Below are 16,484 nucleotides of genomic sequence, written 5' to 3' on the forward strand. Positions count from 1 at the left end.
TATTTCAGTAGGGCATCAGAAGGGGAAAAGGCAAAGACAGAGTTTGATCCATCTGGGAAATCTTACACAGATTTAAGAGCCAGAATCCAGTAACACTTTCATCATCTGCATTATGACTATGAGAAAATGTTTTGAATGCTAAAAAACCAAAGCGTGGTACAAGGAAACCTTCAGAAGTCATACATTTATAAAGGATTTCCTTATATTGTAGTACAGACAAACCAGTAAGTAACACTAAACGGTATTTATTTTTAAAAAAGCAATCCTTCTTTAAGCATTCCTTAAAAACACTTATGTGTTAATATTTGAATCATTTGTTAGCTATACCTAACATTTAGATCAACTAAATAGAAATATAAAGATTTTTGTCCCATTTTGAGAGATGCCCTTCCTCCATGACTCAAATGAGAACAAACCCGCTTATGGAACTATACTACCATTATAATGAGACACATGATGGCAAAGTGAAGAGAAATGAAATGAAAAGCTTTCATTTCAAAAATGAAAATGAAAAGCTTACAAAAAGAAATGATGGCTTCTTAGAGAAATGGATGATTTCTCTAAAGTCTAGGGCCTTGTTATGCCAGAAAATAAAGAAAACTTTCAAACATCAGTGAGATCATAATCCAGGGGATCAAAAAAGCAGCAGGATATATAGAAAATGAGATTGGAAACACTGGTAATTACTGAAGCTCAAAGATATGTTGAAGGTTCACTACGCTATTCTCTATACTTTGAGTATTTCCATAATTAAAAACATAGGTATCACAGCAAAAAGATACAAGAATCAGCCTGACAGATCCTTTTCCCCCTAAGTCAAAGTTGTAAGAATTATGACTGATGTTGACTGAAATACACTAAAACAATAAAAATCCATGAGTCTACAAGGATACTCAAAAAAAGAGAACCAGAAAAGCAAATCAAACAAAACAAAAACCAACCTTATATCATCTTCTGACTGAGACGGTTAAAATTGGTAACTAAGTGAAATTATTTATTTATCTATCTGGCCTTTTTAAGAGAACAAACCAATAGTTCCATATGATAAATAATTCCTTTTACAGAAGAATAATTGCTTGGCTAATGATGTAAAAGAAAAATGGTAAAAATATCAGAAAATTAGCATTATGTCATTTCCTCATGAAATTTACTAATTTAGACAAGTATTATATTCAGGTATACGTTTGATAGGGACCTAGAGATTCATATTGTGCAAAGTAACACCAAATACATTATTTTCTAGTAGCAAGATTAAAAAGCTGAAACTCTACAATGAAGGGATCAGATTCATTACCCTAATTCAGTGCTCAAATTCAGTCTCATTACTGTTGACTCATCCAGATACTGTGTTTTTTAATGAGTTAAAATAAAAAGTAAATAACCTATCATATATCCCAATGAAAAATGTTTAATATGAATCCCTGAGGCCTTACAATTTGACTTTTAATTAATAGGAAATACAAGAGATAGAGGAACAAGTTAAATGCAGATGCATCCAGACACATCTTTTTCTTTTCAAGATTTATTTATTTATTTGGGAAAGAGAAGGAGTGAACAAGTGTGCATGTGAGTCGGAGGAGGGACAGAAGGAAAGGGAGAGAGAATCCTCAAGCAGACTCCCGCTGAGCACAGAGCTGGATGCGGAGCTCCATCCCAGGACCTTGAGATCATGACCTGAGCCAAAACCAAGAGATGGCCACTTAACTGAGTCACCTAGGTACCCATCAACCAGCCACATCTAAAAGGCAAGATATCCTGCAGGAGAGCTGGCCCTGTCCCCTCAATAAGTCAGTGGTATGAAAAGAAGAAGGGGACTAGGTCAGATTTTTTTTCCCAAAGAGACTTAAAAGGGCATAGGACAACCAGATGTGAGAAGTGGTCCTCCACTGGGAAATGTGACTATGGACTTGAAATTGAAAAAAAGAGGCACAAACACACTGGAATGATCTCACTTTAGTAAAACAACACACACATTTCCCATATTTACTGGGTTTTAAAAATCATTAAAATAGAAAATTAGGTCAAAGTCACCTTTGTTAAAATATTAGAGGAAAGGTAAATTTTAAGTTTAAAATGTCTACAAATATTTAGTTTTCAAAATATAGGAGAAACAAGGATGAAAAAAAAGAAAACTCTGAGTATTGACATGCACTATTAACTACTAAGTAGGTTTATTTAAAGGTAAACATGATAATTTTATTATAATGCTGCCAAATTGTAGAAAACTAATCAGAAACTTTAAAATTTCAGAAAGTAGACTGTACTGTTAATACAGTAACAACAGGACCTGTAACAGACCAAACCAGGGTTTTCTTCTGAGTGGTGATAAGCTTCCTACTTACTTTAAAGCTTTTGCCACATCTATAAACCAGATTAACCTTTCAAGTTAAAAAAAAAAAAAAGTTTTATACAATCAGTAAATTCAAAAACCTTGAAATCTCATGTACTGTAGACCCTAAAGATTTACTTCATTAGAAACATAATCCAATAAAAATTGATTTTAGTATCTTTAGAGATCTAAAACAGAAAATAACATTCAGTAAGTATCATAAAGAAACTGTGGAATAATTTCTTAGCAGAAATGGTTAAAAATGAGGGAAAGCAAACTGTTCTCTTCTAAAATGATTTGCAATTCAAAAAACTCCTGTGGCGTAGATACTTTTACTTCTCAAATTCACTTTTCTAACTGAATATTTCAAGTAACCAAGTCATTCAAAACATTAAATCATGGATATCATCCTGAGTTTTTAAATTATGAAGATCATATTACAGTTAAGAACATTTAAATAAATTCATAAAGATTTCATTGAAAGAAATTTCTTTCCGCTGATTAACGTAGACCACGGCTTACTTGATCATTATTTTCTCTTATTTACTTATGTATCTGACAATTTGTATTTCTTATAATGCTTTGGTACCAAGTAAACAGGAAAGTAGTTGTGCAATATTTACTCAAACTGACTGACTCGTTCAATCAGCATCTATTCAGCACCTATTTCTGTCCCTAAAGGTCAGATTATTGGGAAATATGCACATAAAAACCATAATGATGAGATAAGAACTATAAAAAAGTTACATACAATATGCTATGACACACAGAGAAGGAACTCTCCCTTAATTTTTTAAGGTGTTAAGAAAAGCTTCAAGGTGGAATGAATACGCACTGACAACTAATAAATCAGGTATCTGCACTTGCCATGCCCTCTGCCTAGCACTGTTTCCCCAGATATCCACTTGGCTTGCTTCCTTACTTCTTCAGGTCACTGCTTAAGTGTTAATTTATCAGAGAGGCCTTACTTCCCTGACTACCCTATCTAAAACAGTATGTCTCACCCCAACATCCTCTCTGGTCTTTACTCAGTTTTATACTTCTTCATAGCATTTACCACACTTGGTATTACATATATTTAGCTTATTATCTGTCTCCAATCCACTAGAATCTAAGCTCCGTGAGGACTGGAATTTTGCTTCTCCCGGTCACTGCTGGATCCCCAGTGCCTAGAAATGTGTCTGGTTCATAGTAGGCATTCAATAAAGATTTGTTGAACGAATGAGTACTGTAAGTACTGCAATTTTATTTAAGGATTTTACTTATTCATTTGAGAGGAGACAAAACTGGGGTGAGGGACAGAGGGAGAGGGGCAAGCAGACTCCCTGCGAAGTGACACTGGGGCTGGATCCCATGACTCTGAGATCACGACCTGATCTGAAATCAGAGTGCGACACTTAACCAACCGAGCCGCCCAGGCACCCCAAGTATGCAATTTTAACAAATAATAGCTTTGTTTTCCTTCCCGTATTTGGGTATGCTGAAATCATAATCCAAATAAAAATGAACATAACTGAGACAACAGAATATGGACTGTGATGCTGTATGTTAGCCAACTCGTTAAAACAGATTTACAATTTAATTACTGCTGTTAGAAATGTTCCATCTGTTTACTGCTTGATAGACCAAGACTTAAATTACACAGTCAAATGGTTGAGTACTCTGTGATAGCTCTGACATAATAGAGAAATGCCTACTATTTTTGGTGGTTAGGACTCTTCCAGGAATGTAAAACAAATAGTATTCTCATTATGAAGGACAAGATGAGAAGTTAACTTTGCTATCCCATTTTTTTTTTCAAATATTAAGGTTAAAGTAATTATGCTACAACTGGCTCACAATGCTTCAAATAAGGTTATATTCCTAGGCAAACACCCTGAAGAAATTGAGTAGGGGATATAGAGTACACAGGCATACGTCAGAGATACGGCAGGTTAGGTTCCAGAACACTGTAATAAACCAAATATCACAATACAACAAGTAAAATAATTTTTTAGTTTCCCAGTGCATGTAAGTTTGAGTACACCGTTTAATAGACTAATATGCTTAGTAGACTACAATGTAGTCTGTTAAGTATACAACAGCATTATATCTAAAAAACCACATACATACCTCAATTTTAAGATACTTTATTGCTAAAAAATGCTAACCATCAGCTAACCATCATATAAGCTTTCAATGAGTCATAATCTTTATCTGCTGACTGGTCAGGGTGGTGGGTGCTGAAGGCTGGGGTGGCTGTGACAATTTCTTAAAATAAGACAACAGTGAAGTTCACATCAATTGACTCTCCCTTTCACAAATGATTTCTCTGCAGCATGTGATGGTTTTGATAGCATTGCCTCACAGAACTCCTTTCAAAACTGGAGCCAATCCTCTCAACCCCTGCTGCTGCTCTATCAACTAACCTTATGTCATATTCTAAATCCTTTGTTGTCATTTCAACAATCTTCACCAGAGTAGATTCCATTTAAGAAACCACCTTTTTGCTTATCCATAAGAAGCAACTCCTCATCTGTTACAGTTTTATCATGAGATTGTCACAATGCAGTCCCATCTACAGGCTCCACTTCTAATTCCAGTTCTCTTGCTATTTCTGGCACATCTGCAGTTACTTCCTTCACTTAAGTCTTGAACCTCTCAAAGTCCTCCATGAAGAATGGAAAACACTTCTTCCAAACTCCTGTTAATGTTGGTGTTTTGACCTTCCCCATGAATCATGAGTGCTCTTAATCCCATTTAGAAAGCTAAATTCTTTCCAGAAGGTTTTCAGTTTACTTTGCCCATATCTATCAGAAGAATCACTACCTATGGCAGCTATAGCTTTATAAAATGTATTTAACTTTTTTTTTTTTTTAAAGAGAGAGAGAGAGAGAGGGACTAACCAACTGTGGGCGTAAGAAGCAGGGCAGGGGCAGAGAGAGGGACAGAGAGAATTATAAGCAGGCTCCATGCCCAGCATGGAGCCCAACTCAGGGCTCTCTCTCTGGACTCTGAGATAATGACCTAAGCCAAAAGTTAACTCTTAAGCCAAGAGTCAGACACTTAACTAACTGAGCCATCCAGGAGACCCTGAAATGTATTTCTTAAAATAATAAGACCAGGATGTTGAAATTCCTTTTGATCCATGGGCTACAGAACAGTTGTGTTTGCAGGCATAAAAACAACATTAACCTCACTGTACATCTCCATCAGAGCTTTTGGGTGACCAGGTGCATTCTCAATGAACAGTAATATTTTGAAAGGAATCCACTGCCCCCAACAGTAGGTCTCAACTGTGGGCTTAAAAATAAAATTCAGTAAATTGTGTTGTAAACAGATGTGCTGTGATCTAAGCTTTGTTGTTCCATTTACACAGCACAGGCAGAGTACATTTAGCTAATTCTTAAAGCCCCTAGGATTTTCATAATGGTAAATGACTACTGGCTTTAAGTCACCAGCTGCATTATCTCCTAAGCAGTCAGCCAGCCTGTCCTTTGAAGTTTCAAGGTCAGGCATTGACTTCTCTCTAGCTATGAAAGTCTGAGATGGCATCTTCTTCGTATAAGGATGTTTCATCAATACTGAAAACCTGTTATCTAGTATAACCACTTTCATTAATTATCTTAGCTAAATCTTCTGGGTAACTTGCTGTAGCTTCTGTATCAAGACTTGCTGCGTGACCTAGCACTTTTATGTTATGGATACAGCTTCTTTCCTTACATATTATGAACCAACCTTTCCTAGCTTCAAACTTCGCTTTTACAGCGTCATCATCTCTCAGCCTATGTAGAACTGCAGAGAGTTAGGTGTTGCTCTGGATTAAGCTGTGGCTTAAGGAAATGTTGTAGCTGGTTTAATCTTTAATCCAGACCACTAAAACTTTCTCCATATCAGCAATAAGGCTATATTACTTCTTATCACTTGTATGTTCACTGGAATAGCACTTTTAACTTTCTTTAAGAACTTTTCCTTTGCATTCACAGCTTGGCTGACTTGTTTGGCACAAGAGGTCTAGGTTTTGGCCTATCTCTGCTTCAACATGTATCCTTACTGAGCTTAACTTACAGCTTTTAAAATGAGAAGCATATGACTGTTACTTTCACTTGAAAACTTAGACATTGCAGGGTTTTAATTGACCTAATTTTGATATTGTTGTTTTAGGGAATAAGGAGACCCAAGGAGAGGAAGAAGGAATGGCCAGTTCATGGAGCAGTCAGAACATACACATTTATCAATTAAGTTTGCTGCGTTATATGGACATGGTACATAGAGCCCCAAAACAATTACAATAATAACATCAAAGATCACTGATCACAGATCACCATAATCAACTAAAACAATTTAAGATATTGTGAGAGTTACCAAAATGTAATCCAGACACCAGAAGTAAGCAAATGCTATTGGGAAAGTAGCACCCATAGACTTCCTCAACACAGAGTTACCACAAACTTTCATTTAAACAAACAAACAAACAAACAAACAAACTGCAATATAAATGAAGGGCAATAAAATGAAACGCAGTAAAATGAGGTATGCCTGTATTACATGATTCACATTTTACAGACAAAGGGACTAGGTTATAATAGCCCACAAGAGAGTCACTATAGACAGGGACAAAGCCAAGACAGGTGAGAACTTAAATGTGGTTAAAAATTGTGTTTCTTTGTATATTACAGATGATGAAACAAATAGGCTTTGTAATGTTAAGTAATTTAACCTAAGGTACACGATGTTCACTTGAAATTTTAACTCATTTGTTTGATTCCAAACACTGTGCTCTGATGTGCCATAAAGTATCTTCGACCAATTACATATTATATTTCGGCAGCTGAATACTATCCTTCCCCAGAAGATATTCTAATTTCTAACAGGTTACCAGATTGTGAATTGGACCCACCATCAACGGTCTTATTTTAGACACAGTTGATTTTGACCATGAATCAACAGTCCACATAGATACACAGAATTAGGAAATACTATTTAGGAAATAATATTTCCTAAAAACACAATTTTAGGAAAAGTTACCTAGTTATTCTAAAAATTTACTGATATTTCTGAATGAAGGTACTGGAATTTATAAATTTTCTTCAAACAGTATTATTATTTGATATTAATATTAGAAAAGAATAGAAATGAGTCATCATTATGAATATACATGTATATATATCATCCAATAAAGATACCTGCTCTCCACATGTATTTGAATAATTAAGCCCTTGCAAATAGGATCTCTGGGGCCCCACAAATTCAGCAACAGCTTACGAAAGCATTACAATACCTCATTTCTGCTAATAATTATTGTGATGTACTGGGATAACTTATCCAAGCAAAGCCTTTCTCTAGAGATAAAAGTGGAACTTAATAACAGTTTCATTAGTCCATGTTAATTTGAGGCTTTGAGAATAATGTACCAGTGTCCTAAAAACACCAGTGCGGCAGTATATAAGGAAAATAACTAGAATTAATATAAGAAATGAGAGTATAAAAAAAGTAGAATCTTAAGTAAAAAATTTTTTATTCCACGACTATCTTTTTATTAGCAATAACAACTGCCACCAAACCAAAAAAAAGAAAAAAAAAAGGACGAAAAGAAAAGAGTAAATTTGTTATATAAATGCTTTAACTTTTTTCCCCCCTATTTAGTCTTGCATACAGACTGTCTGTAATTACCTTCAGAATGAAAATTACCTATGACATCAAAGTTCAAATTTATCTGCTCAGTTACTCAAAACAAATATTCTTTGAAGCAAGTTAAACCAATACTTCTGCTTTCTCTGCTATTCTCTTATAAACACATATCCATTGCCTGAAAAGGAAAAAGCAAACAATGAAAATGAAAAACTTTAATCACAAAGATGAAGGAGAACCATCTAATGAGGAATACATTAATCATATAAATAAAAACTAAAAACAGAACCCAGGAGTTGGAAGAAAATAAACTTGTGGTACTGTGCTGTATTTGCAAGGAGACCTGAGACCACCTGGAGTTTTCTATTATTCCAGAGTGTAGAAGCTCACATTCTTTTTCCAATTCTTTTTTTTATTGAGCTAAAATACATGCAACATAAAATTTACCACCTTAACCATTTTTCAGTGTACAGTTAAGTGGTATTAAATATATTCATAATACTGTGCTACCATCACCAGCATTCATTTCTATAACTCTTCATCTTGTAAAACTGTAACTCTATCTATGCCCATTAAACAGTAACTCTCTATCTCTCTCCACCAGTCCCAGGGCAACCACCATCCTATTTTCTGTGTCTATGATTTTGGTTACTGTAAGTAATTACAAAAGTGGAATCCTATAGTATATGTCTTTTTTTGTGGCTGGTCTATTTCACCTAGCATAATGACCTCAAGTTTCATCCATGGTATAGTATATGTCAGAACTTCCTTTCTTTTCAAGGCTAAATAATATTTTATGGTATGCACACACCACACTTTACTTATCCATTCACCAGTTTATGGACACTTGGGTTACTTGTACTTCTTGGCTGTGTATAACGCTGCTATGGACATGGGTGTACAAAAATCTTTTTGAAGACGCTGTTTTCAATTATTTTGGATATATATCTAGAAGCAGAATTAATGGATCATATGGAAATCCTATTTCTAAGTTTTTAATGAACCATCATACTGTTTACCATAGTTTAACATTACATTCCCACCAATAGTGCACACAGTTCCAGTTTCTTCACATTCTTGCCAACTTATTTTCTGTTTGTTTTGTTTTTAAATAGTACCCATCTTAAAGTGTATGAGGTAGTATCTCATTGTAGTCTTGAAATGCATTTCCCTAATTATTAGTGATGTTGAACATCTTTCCAAGTGCTTATTGGCCAATTATGTATCTTCTTTGGAGAAATGTCTTTTCAAGTCCTTTGCTCATTTATGAATTGGGTTTTTTGCTGTTGTTGAGTTTTAGGAGTTCTCTATATATTCTGATATTAATCCCTTATCAAACATGTGATTTGCAAATACTTTATCCCATTTTGTGGGCTGCCTTTTTTACTCTGCTGATACTGTCTTTGGTGCACAGAATTTAATTTTTATGAGGCCCAATTTGTTAATTTTTTCTTTTGTTGCCTGTGCTTTCAGTGTCATATTCAAGAAATCACTACCAGAGGCACCTGGGTGGCTCAGTGGGTTAAACCTCTGCTTTCAGCTCAGGTCATGATCTCAGGGTCCTGGGATCGAGCCCCCCATGGGGCTCTCTGCTCAGCGGGGAGCCTGCTTCCCCTCTCTCTCTGACTGCCTCTCTGCCTACTTGTGATCTCTGTCAAATAAATAAATAAAATCTTTTAAAAATAAATAAATAAATAAATAAATCACTACCAAATCCTATGTCATGAAGCTTTTGTTCTGTTTTCTTCTGAGAATTTCTTGGTTTAGGTCTTAAGTGTAGCTCTTTGATCCATCTTGGAGTTAACTTTTACATATGGTGTTAGGTAGAGGCCAGAACTTCATTCTTTTGCACATGAATATCTAGTTTTCTCAGCACCTTTTGTTGAAAAAGACTGTCCTTTCCCCATTGAATGATCTTGGCACTCCTGTTAAAATTATCTAACCAGGAGCGCCTGGGTGGCTCGCTCAGTGGGTTAAAGCCTCTGCCTTCAGCTCAGGTCATGATCTCAGGGTTCTGGGTGGGATCAAGCTCTCTGCTCAGTGGGGAGCCTGCTTCCTCCTCTCTCTCTGCCTGCCTCTCTGCCTACTTGTGATCTGTCAAATAAATAAATAAAATCTTAAAAAAAAATCATCTAACCATATATGCAAGGGTTTAGTTCTGGGCTGCCTACTCCATTGATCTATATCTCTGTTTTTATGCAAATAACACACTATTTTGATTCCTGAAGTAAGCTTTGAAATTAGGAAGTGTGAATTCTCCAGTTCTTTCCCTTTTTTTAAAGACAGTTTGGCTACATGGGGGTCTCTGGAAATTCCATATGCATTTTAGAATAAGTTTTTCTGTTTCTGCAAAATCACATGGAAATTTTGACAGGGACTGCACTAAATCAGTAGATTACTTTAAGTAGTACGATACTTTAACAATATGAACTCTTTCAATCCACAAACATGCAATGTGTTTCCATTTACTTACACCTTTTTCAATCTGGAAGTTCATATTCTAAGACTAGGCCTTCCACTTGACACATTACTTTTGTAGGAAAGGTTTAGGTGCCAATAGGACACCAAAACAATGCATTTTCTAAAATACAGCAACCACCAACTAGACAGAAAGCATACTAAAAGGAACATTTCTTTAAATAATTTGAAGTGAAGTACCGATGTTGACTGGTACCAGATCAACCACCTTTCCTTGTTACTGGAAATAAAGAAAGTCTATTTGCATAAAAATACTAAATTAATGAAGTAAAAAAGGTTTTGAAAACCTTTAATAATTCCTACAGTACTAGTTATGACAATGAGCTAATGAAGAGATTAATAAATATTTTACTTGGTATTACTATGTATATAATTTAGCCTAAGATCTGATACTGAGGAAAATATAAGATGTTTACATATGGTTCCTTTTCTCAAATGGCTTACAACCTCAGAGACAAGATCTGAATGTATGGGAAACTACTGAAGAAAAAATTTATATATTGAAAAGGCGCTAACATATGGTCACTGAATTTGCAACTCAATAATGTGGCAGGTTGTTAGGCAAGGGAAAGGTGCTTGGATGAGATGCACGTAAGAACATATACTAAAGCAGAACAAAGATGATATTCCTTTTTTTTTTTTTTAAAGATTTTATTTATTTATTTGACAGAGAGAGATCACAAATAGGCAGAGAGGCAGGCAGAGAGAGAGAGGAGGAAGCAGGATCCCTGCTGAGCAGAGAGCCTGATGCAGGACTCGATCCCAGGACCCTGAGATCATGACCTGAGCCGAAGGCAGCGGCTTAACCCACTGAGCCACCCAGGCACCCCAAAGATGATATTCTTATAGCTATGGATTTCCATATCTATTGTGCAAAGTACTTTTTGTTTTCATTTTCATTTAATTCCTCCAACAATCTAATGAAATGGGCAGGCAAGTGAGTGCTGTTTTACAAAATAGAAAACTGAGGCTCAGCAATATAAAGTTGTCAAAATTGATAAGGTAGAGCCAAGCACAAAATCTAGGTCATTTGAATCAAGCTCTAATTTATCAGTGATTTCCAAACCCAGCATATCAGCCTCTGGGCTGGGAATACGTCTCAAGATCTTCGCAGGTGATTCTGAGGATTTATTAGGTTTGGGCACCAATATACTATACCAGCAGTTCTTAAGTTTTATTGGGCATCGGAATTACCCAGAAGGCTTGTTCAAACACAGATTGCTAGGTTCCAATTCCATGGTTTCTGATTGACTGAATCTGGGTGAGCCCAATAATCTGCCTGTCTAACCAGTTCCAGGTGAGAAATCTATACTGCCGGACCACACTCTTAAGAATCACTTTAATATACCACATGCATTAAATTTATTTGACTAGTAGATACTATTTGCAAATGATAAAATAGGTGTGCTGCCCAGACTCAGAACTATTTCAGGCAATTGTGAAGATTAAGATTATTAGCACATTGATTTTCGCAGAATAATTAATCCATACTCCACTGAGAATGACTTCAGTTAACGTTCTTCGTTTCTAATACTGACAAAGCAGTGATTCAAGAGCTTGCTAAACTTGAAACAGTAAGTCACAGATGGAAAATTTTTCCAAATTCTGGCTTTTGCTAAAGAATTTCTCAGTCAGCCTGAGTATGTTTTGAAGTAATTCTTTCATAAGGGTAGCTATACTTTGAAGCTTTGAGAATTGAAAAGGTGTGTTGCTTCTTGCTGCTAACTTGGCTTGATAAAGAACCTGGGGGCCTAAACTGTCAACAGAACTCTGTAAATGATGCTTAATTATCTCCTGATGTTTAATTATAAGCACAATCCAAGGCTAGGAGTCTGCCATAAGTTCCCTTGTGAATGAGTAACTTCTGTATATTTGTTTGTTTTCCTCTTTGCCTGGATGCCTGATCATTATTATTATAATTTTTAACAAGGGAAAGCACGAAGTTTCACCAGGACAGGTTTAGTTGTTAATTTCTTTTTATTAAATTCTCCTGGTATTTGGCAATGACTCAAGTAATCCTTTAGCTCTGGAAAATGTTTTTTTCTATAGTGTGCTTAACAACTGCTCCTGTTCAATTTGTTTTGGTCTCTTACAGAATATCAATTATCTTTATGTTAGATCTCTTTTACTCTATCCTTTATGTCTATCAACTGTTCTTCATGTTTTCTTTGTCCATCTCTTTTCCCCTTTTTCTATGCATTCTGGGAGAGCTTCTCAACCTTGTTTTCCATATCACAGAGTCAATATTCTCAAGTTTCTACTTTTTTCCAGCACACAACTTAATTTGGATACTGCATATTTAGTTACTATTCTATGGTTTCATATTTGGATACTTATTTTAGAGTCTAACCTATAGTTTATTTTATCCAATACCTTTTAATTTATGGCTCCCCATTAGCCATCCCCCTTTCATCTTAGTCTATCTTGTGACTCATTTTCCATGTCTTACTCAAAGACTCCAGTTTTGTTTTGTTTTTTAGTCTGCAAAAATAAAAAAAATGCTTCTAAAATTTGTAACTGGAGTAATCTTTACTATCAAGGGTATGCTTTTGTCCTGTAATAAGTGTTATTTTTTTTTCAGTGGCTGTAGGATCTTACCTCAGATTCCGAAATTCCCAGATACTTCCTGTAAATCAGCAGTGAGACTTAGAGCTTGCTAAAAGTAGGGCTTGATTTTTCAGGAAGAATACTTCACAGTAGAGGCGTGAACCTTTATCAGGAAGCATATAATGTCTGATAGTCTTTCTTTTTGTTATGTTAGGATTAATCTATATGTTCATGTGTTGTCATCTTGATCCAGCCATTATAGAGTTCCCCGTTAGCAGCCGTCTAATAGTTTTAGGAATGACTTTTTCATTAAGGGTTGCAAAATGGTGATATTCTACCAGTCCTTCTTAATATATTAGCTGACATACTTCTGTAAAGAGAATCTTGCCCTTCTCTACTAACGATTTGGTAATTCTGAGGTATATAGTCTGTATGGGTATACAGTCTGTATGGTCAGAATTAATGCCTGAATCTTTCCTTTTATTTACCAACTGAAAACAGTGAATTTGCTCCCTAATAAGCTCTAAAAATAAATGATTTTTTAAAGTAATATATGAATGAACTCATGAATATTAAATATATTTAATGTGCTTCAATCCATTACAGTTACAAAGTTAATTTTTAAAAGAATCTTATTTATTTGAGAAAGAGAAAGCAAAAGACAGAGCTTGAGTAGAGTGGGAAGGGCAGAGAGAGAGAGAGAGAGAGAGAGAGTAGCAGGGGCTTGATCCAAGGACTGTGAGATCATGACCTAAGCCGAAGGCAGATGCTTAACTGACTGAAGCACCCAGATGCCCTAAAAGTTACAACTTTTTGATGCTCAAATTATCCCACATTTAGCCGGTACAAATCTTTTCAAGTTGGCTCCCAAGTCCTTGTGACACAACACAAGTAGTTTCTGATAGTTTTCTTGTATTACAAGATACCCCAGTTTCATCATATATACTTCTCGCCAAAGACACAACCCTTCTTCAGAGAGTTCTAGTTTTTATAGTGGGAATACCTATATTATTTCTGATAGAAATATCTTGACATTTCTGTATTTCAGGATCTGAACACCTCCCTTTTTTCATATTTTAGTGTTGGTGTACTATTTTATTAAGATATATTTAGTCACTCACAAGTAAGTAGATGCGGGATTACAGGGAGTCAGATGCCTGCACCCAGACTGCTATCTGACTGCTAGGGTTAGGTTCTGCTGTTAGTAACAGACACCAGAAATAAATCCTTATATGCTCCAGTCACTGTTATTTTTCACTTATGTAAAAGAAACTCAGGAGGAGGTGATTGGAACCAATATATGCAGCTACATCATTAAGGACCTAGGTACTTTCTATCTTTCCACACCACACTAAGGCGCAAGCCTGTGACTAAGTCTCAGCCATCACGGCTGTGTTATAGCCCAGAAAGAAAAGGCAGAAGGGCAAAAAGAGTGTATCTCTTAGTTGAATGTCTTACCCACTTAAAGGAAGTACTCCATAAATATTAAATTGGAAAGTGCCTTATTCAGTCACAGTGTTTCCGGTTCCATACACTTTCAATCTAATCTATTGGCTTGTGTAAACTACATGGCAACCTAGTCTTCCCACAGTCTACAGCTTGTGCTAAAGATTATCACAAGCAATCACTGATGGGTAGGTTAACCCTGCCATCTCATCTATCCTCAAACCTTCATTAGACATACTTAGCATTAAAAAACCAACAAATACCAAATTACATTTGAATGATAAATGAAGTTATTTGTTTTTGAGGGGTAGGGGACAAGCTTACAGGGAAAGGAAACATTTAAAGAGTAGTTTTTTTTTTTTTTTTTTTTACTATATGTCAGGTACTACAAATATTTCAGTTATTGAAATCAAACCCTAAGAAGGAGTTATCACCAGCATGTAGTAGAAGAAACTAAGTAGTTTTTAACTCTGCTGAAGAAAAAGTATTAGCAATTACATAGTAGGATTTAAACCTAGATTTACCTAGCTTCAAAGTGTTAGGTTCTTCACATCACACCAATAGCATATCATCTGGCTCCAAATCACTATTTACTTTCTTACCAACTAGATTAAGAGCAGAATGATTTGCTCTTGATTTGTGCAGACATCTTAAACTACTGGCACTGTGCAGCAGCTTCTGAAACTAAAATTCATTTCTGAAAAGAGCTTCTAAACGTATTCAGCTTAATTCTCCTTAATACTGAAAGCAATAATATAAAGAACTAGGACAGGAATGTTTTTAAAAGCAAAGAACAGCTTTTGTATACAGAAAAGCTGAATAGTTATAGTGTAGCTAAAATGTTCTTTGAAGTACTGTATAATATTTAACTAAAAAACTGCTTCTTCTGAGCAAAGTGTCAAACTAAGCATATGTTAGATTCAGAAAGGAGTCCCTGGCTTCTCCAGCTGTGTAGCATTTCCTCCCTCATTAGGAAAGCAAGAGAAAGAAAACCTAATGATGTGTTTACTCCGCATGGTTCATGCATATGGGGATTTTACAGGACAGACTGGTAGAACTATCCTAAGAAGTTCTACAGAATAGCTGCTGATAATAACTTTTTATCAAGTTTGCTGCAATCCGGCAAAACAGGAATGACAGAAGGGCAAAAGTTCATCAAGTTGCTTGCTTATAGCAATTTTAAACAATCATAAAGTATAGAGTCTTGGCCATGTAGAAACTATGTGGAAGATGTGGAAGAAATCTTATGTGGGCATTGGTCCCAAGTGTTTTTTTTTTTTTTTCCCCCTAAAGATTTTATTTATTTATTTGACAGAGGGAGAGAGGTCACAAGTAGGCAGAGAAGCAGGCTCCCTGCTAAGCAGAGAGCCTGATGTGGGCCTTGATCCCACGACTCTGAGATCATGACCTGAGCCGAAAGCAGAGGCTTAACACACTGACCCACCTAGGCACCCCCAAGTGGTTTTTAAATAAGACTAATTACTGAGGTAATTGTTAACTCAGAAGTAGTAGAATACAGTTCTGAGCTACTTTACAAACAATGCAGAACCTATCACACTAGAAAAAAAAAGATTGAGGGAATGTGCTAACAGGAATCATGTGAGAACAATCTGCTAGGTTGTTGGACTAAAATGACTTCTATTTGCTAGCTGAGTGTTTTTCTAATACTTATATTAAAAAGAAACATCTAATATAGCATCTTTTGCAATTAAAAAGACACTGTGGGCAGGGCAGTGCCTGGGTGGCACAGCCAGTTAGGCATCTGACTCTTGGGTTTCAGCTCAGGTCATGATTTCAGGGTTGTGAGATCAAGCCCCACAATGGGCTCCATGCTCAGTGCAGAGTCTGCTTAAGCCTCTCTCTCCCTCTCTTTCTGCCTCCCCGACCCTCCCTCTCAAATAAATAAGTAAGAAAGATGTAAGATTAGCACCCACATTTTAGATTTCTCTTAATAGTTAACAGACTTGCAGGGCAGGAGATAGGAAAAGAAGGGAAGGACAGTTAGAGACTGGCAGTTCTGGGTCCTTATTAATATAATCACATTTAATACTCACAACTACACAACTGGTTATTA

The 16,484-nt window shown here is 35.8% G+C and overlaps 1 protein-coding gene across 6 annotated transcripts in view; it reads right to left on the reverse strand.

Annotated features, from left to right (window-relative positions):
• GLCE (glucuronic acid epimerase) overlaps window positions 1-16,484 on the reverse strand; it is a 119,185-nt gene that overhangs the window by 17,842 nt on the left and 84,859 nt on the right. Inside the window, exon 1 of one of the 6 annotated variants that reach the window (XM_044231667.1) lies at window positions 9,445-9,455. The exons of 4 other annotated variants lie outside the window; for them this stretch is intronic. The gene's annotated coding sequence lies outside the window, so the exon portion shown is untranslated. Of the gene's footprint in view, window positions 1-7,981; window positions 8,000-9,444; window positions 9,456-16,484 lie in introns of those variants that run through there. One more of the 6 variants, XM_044231668.1, reaches the window with a different exon arrangement.

The sequence above is a fragment of the Neovison vison genome, chromosome 13 (genome assembly GCF_020171115.1).
Source record: "Neovison vison isolate M4711 chromosome 13, ASM_NN_V1, whole genome shotgun sequence".
Taxonomy (NCBI): Eukaryota; Metazoa; Chordata; class Mammalia; order Carnivora; family Mustelidae; genus Neogale; species Neogale vison.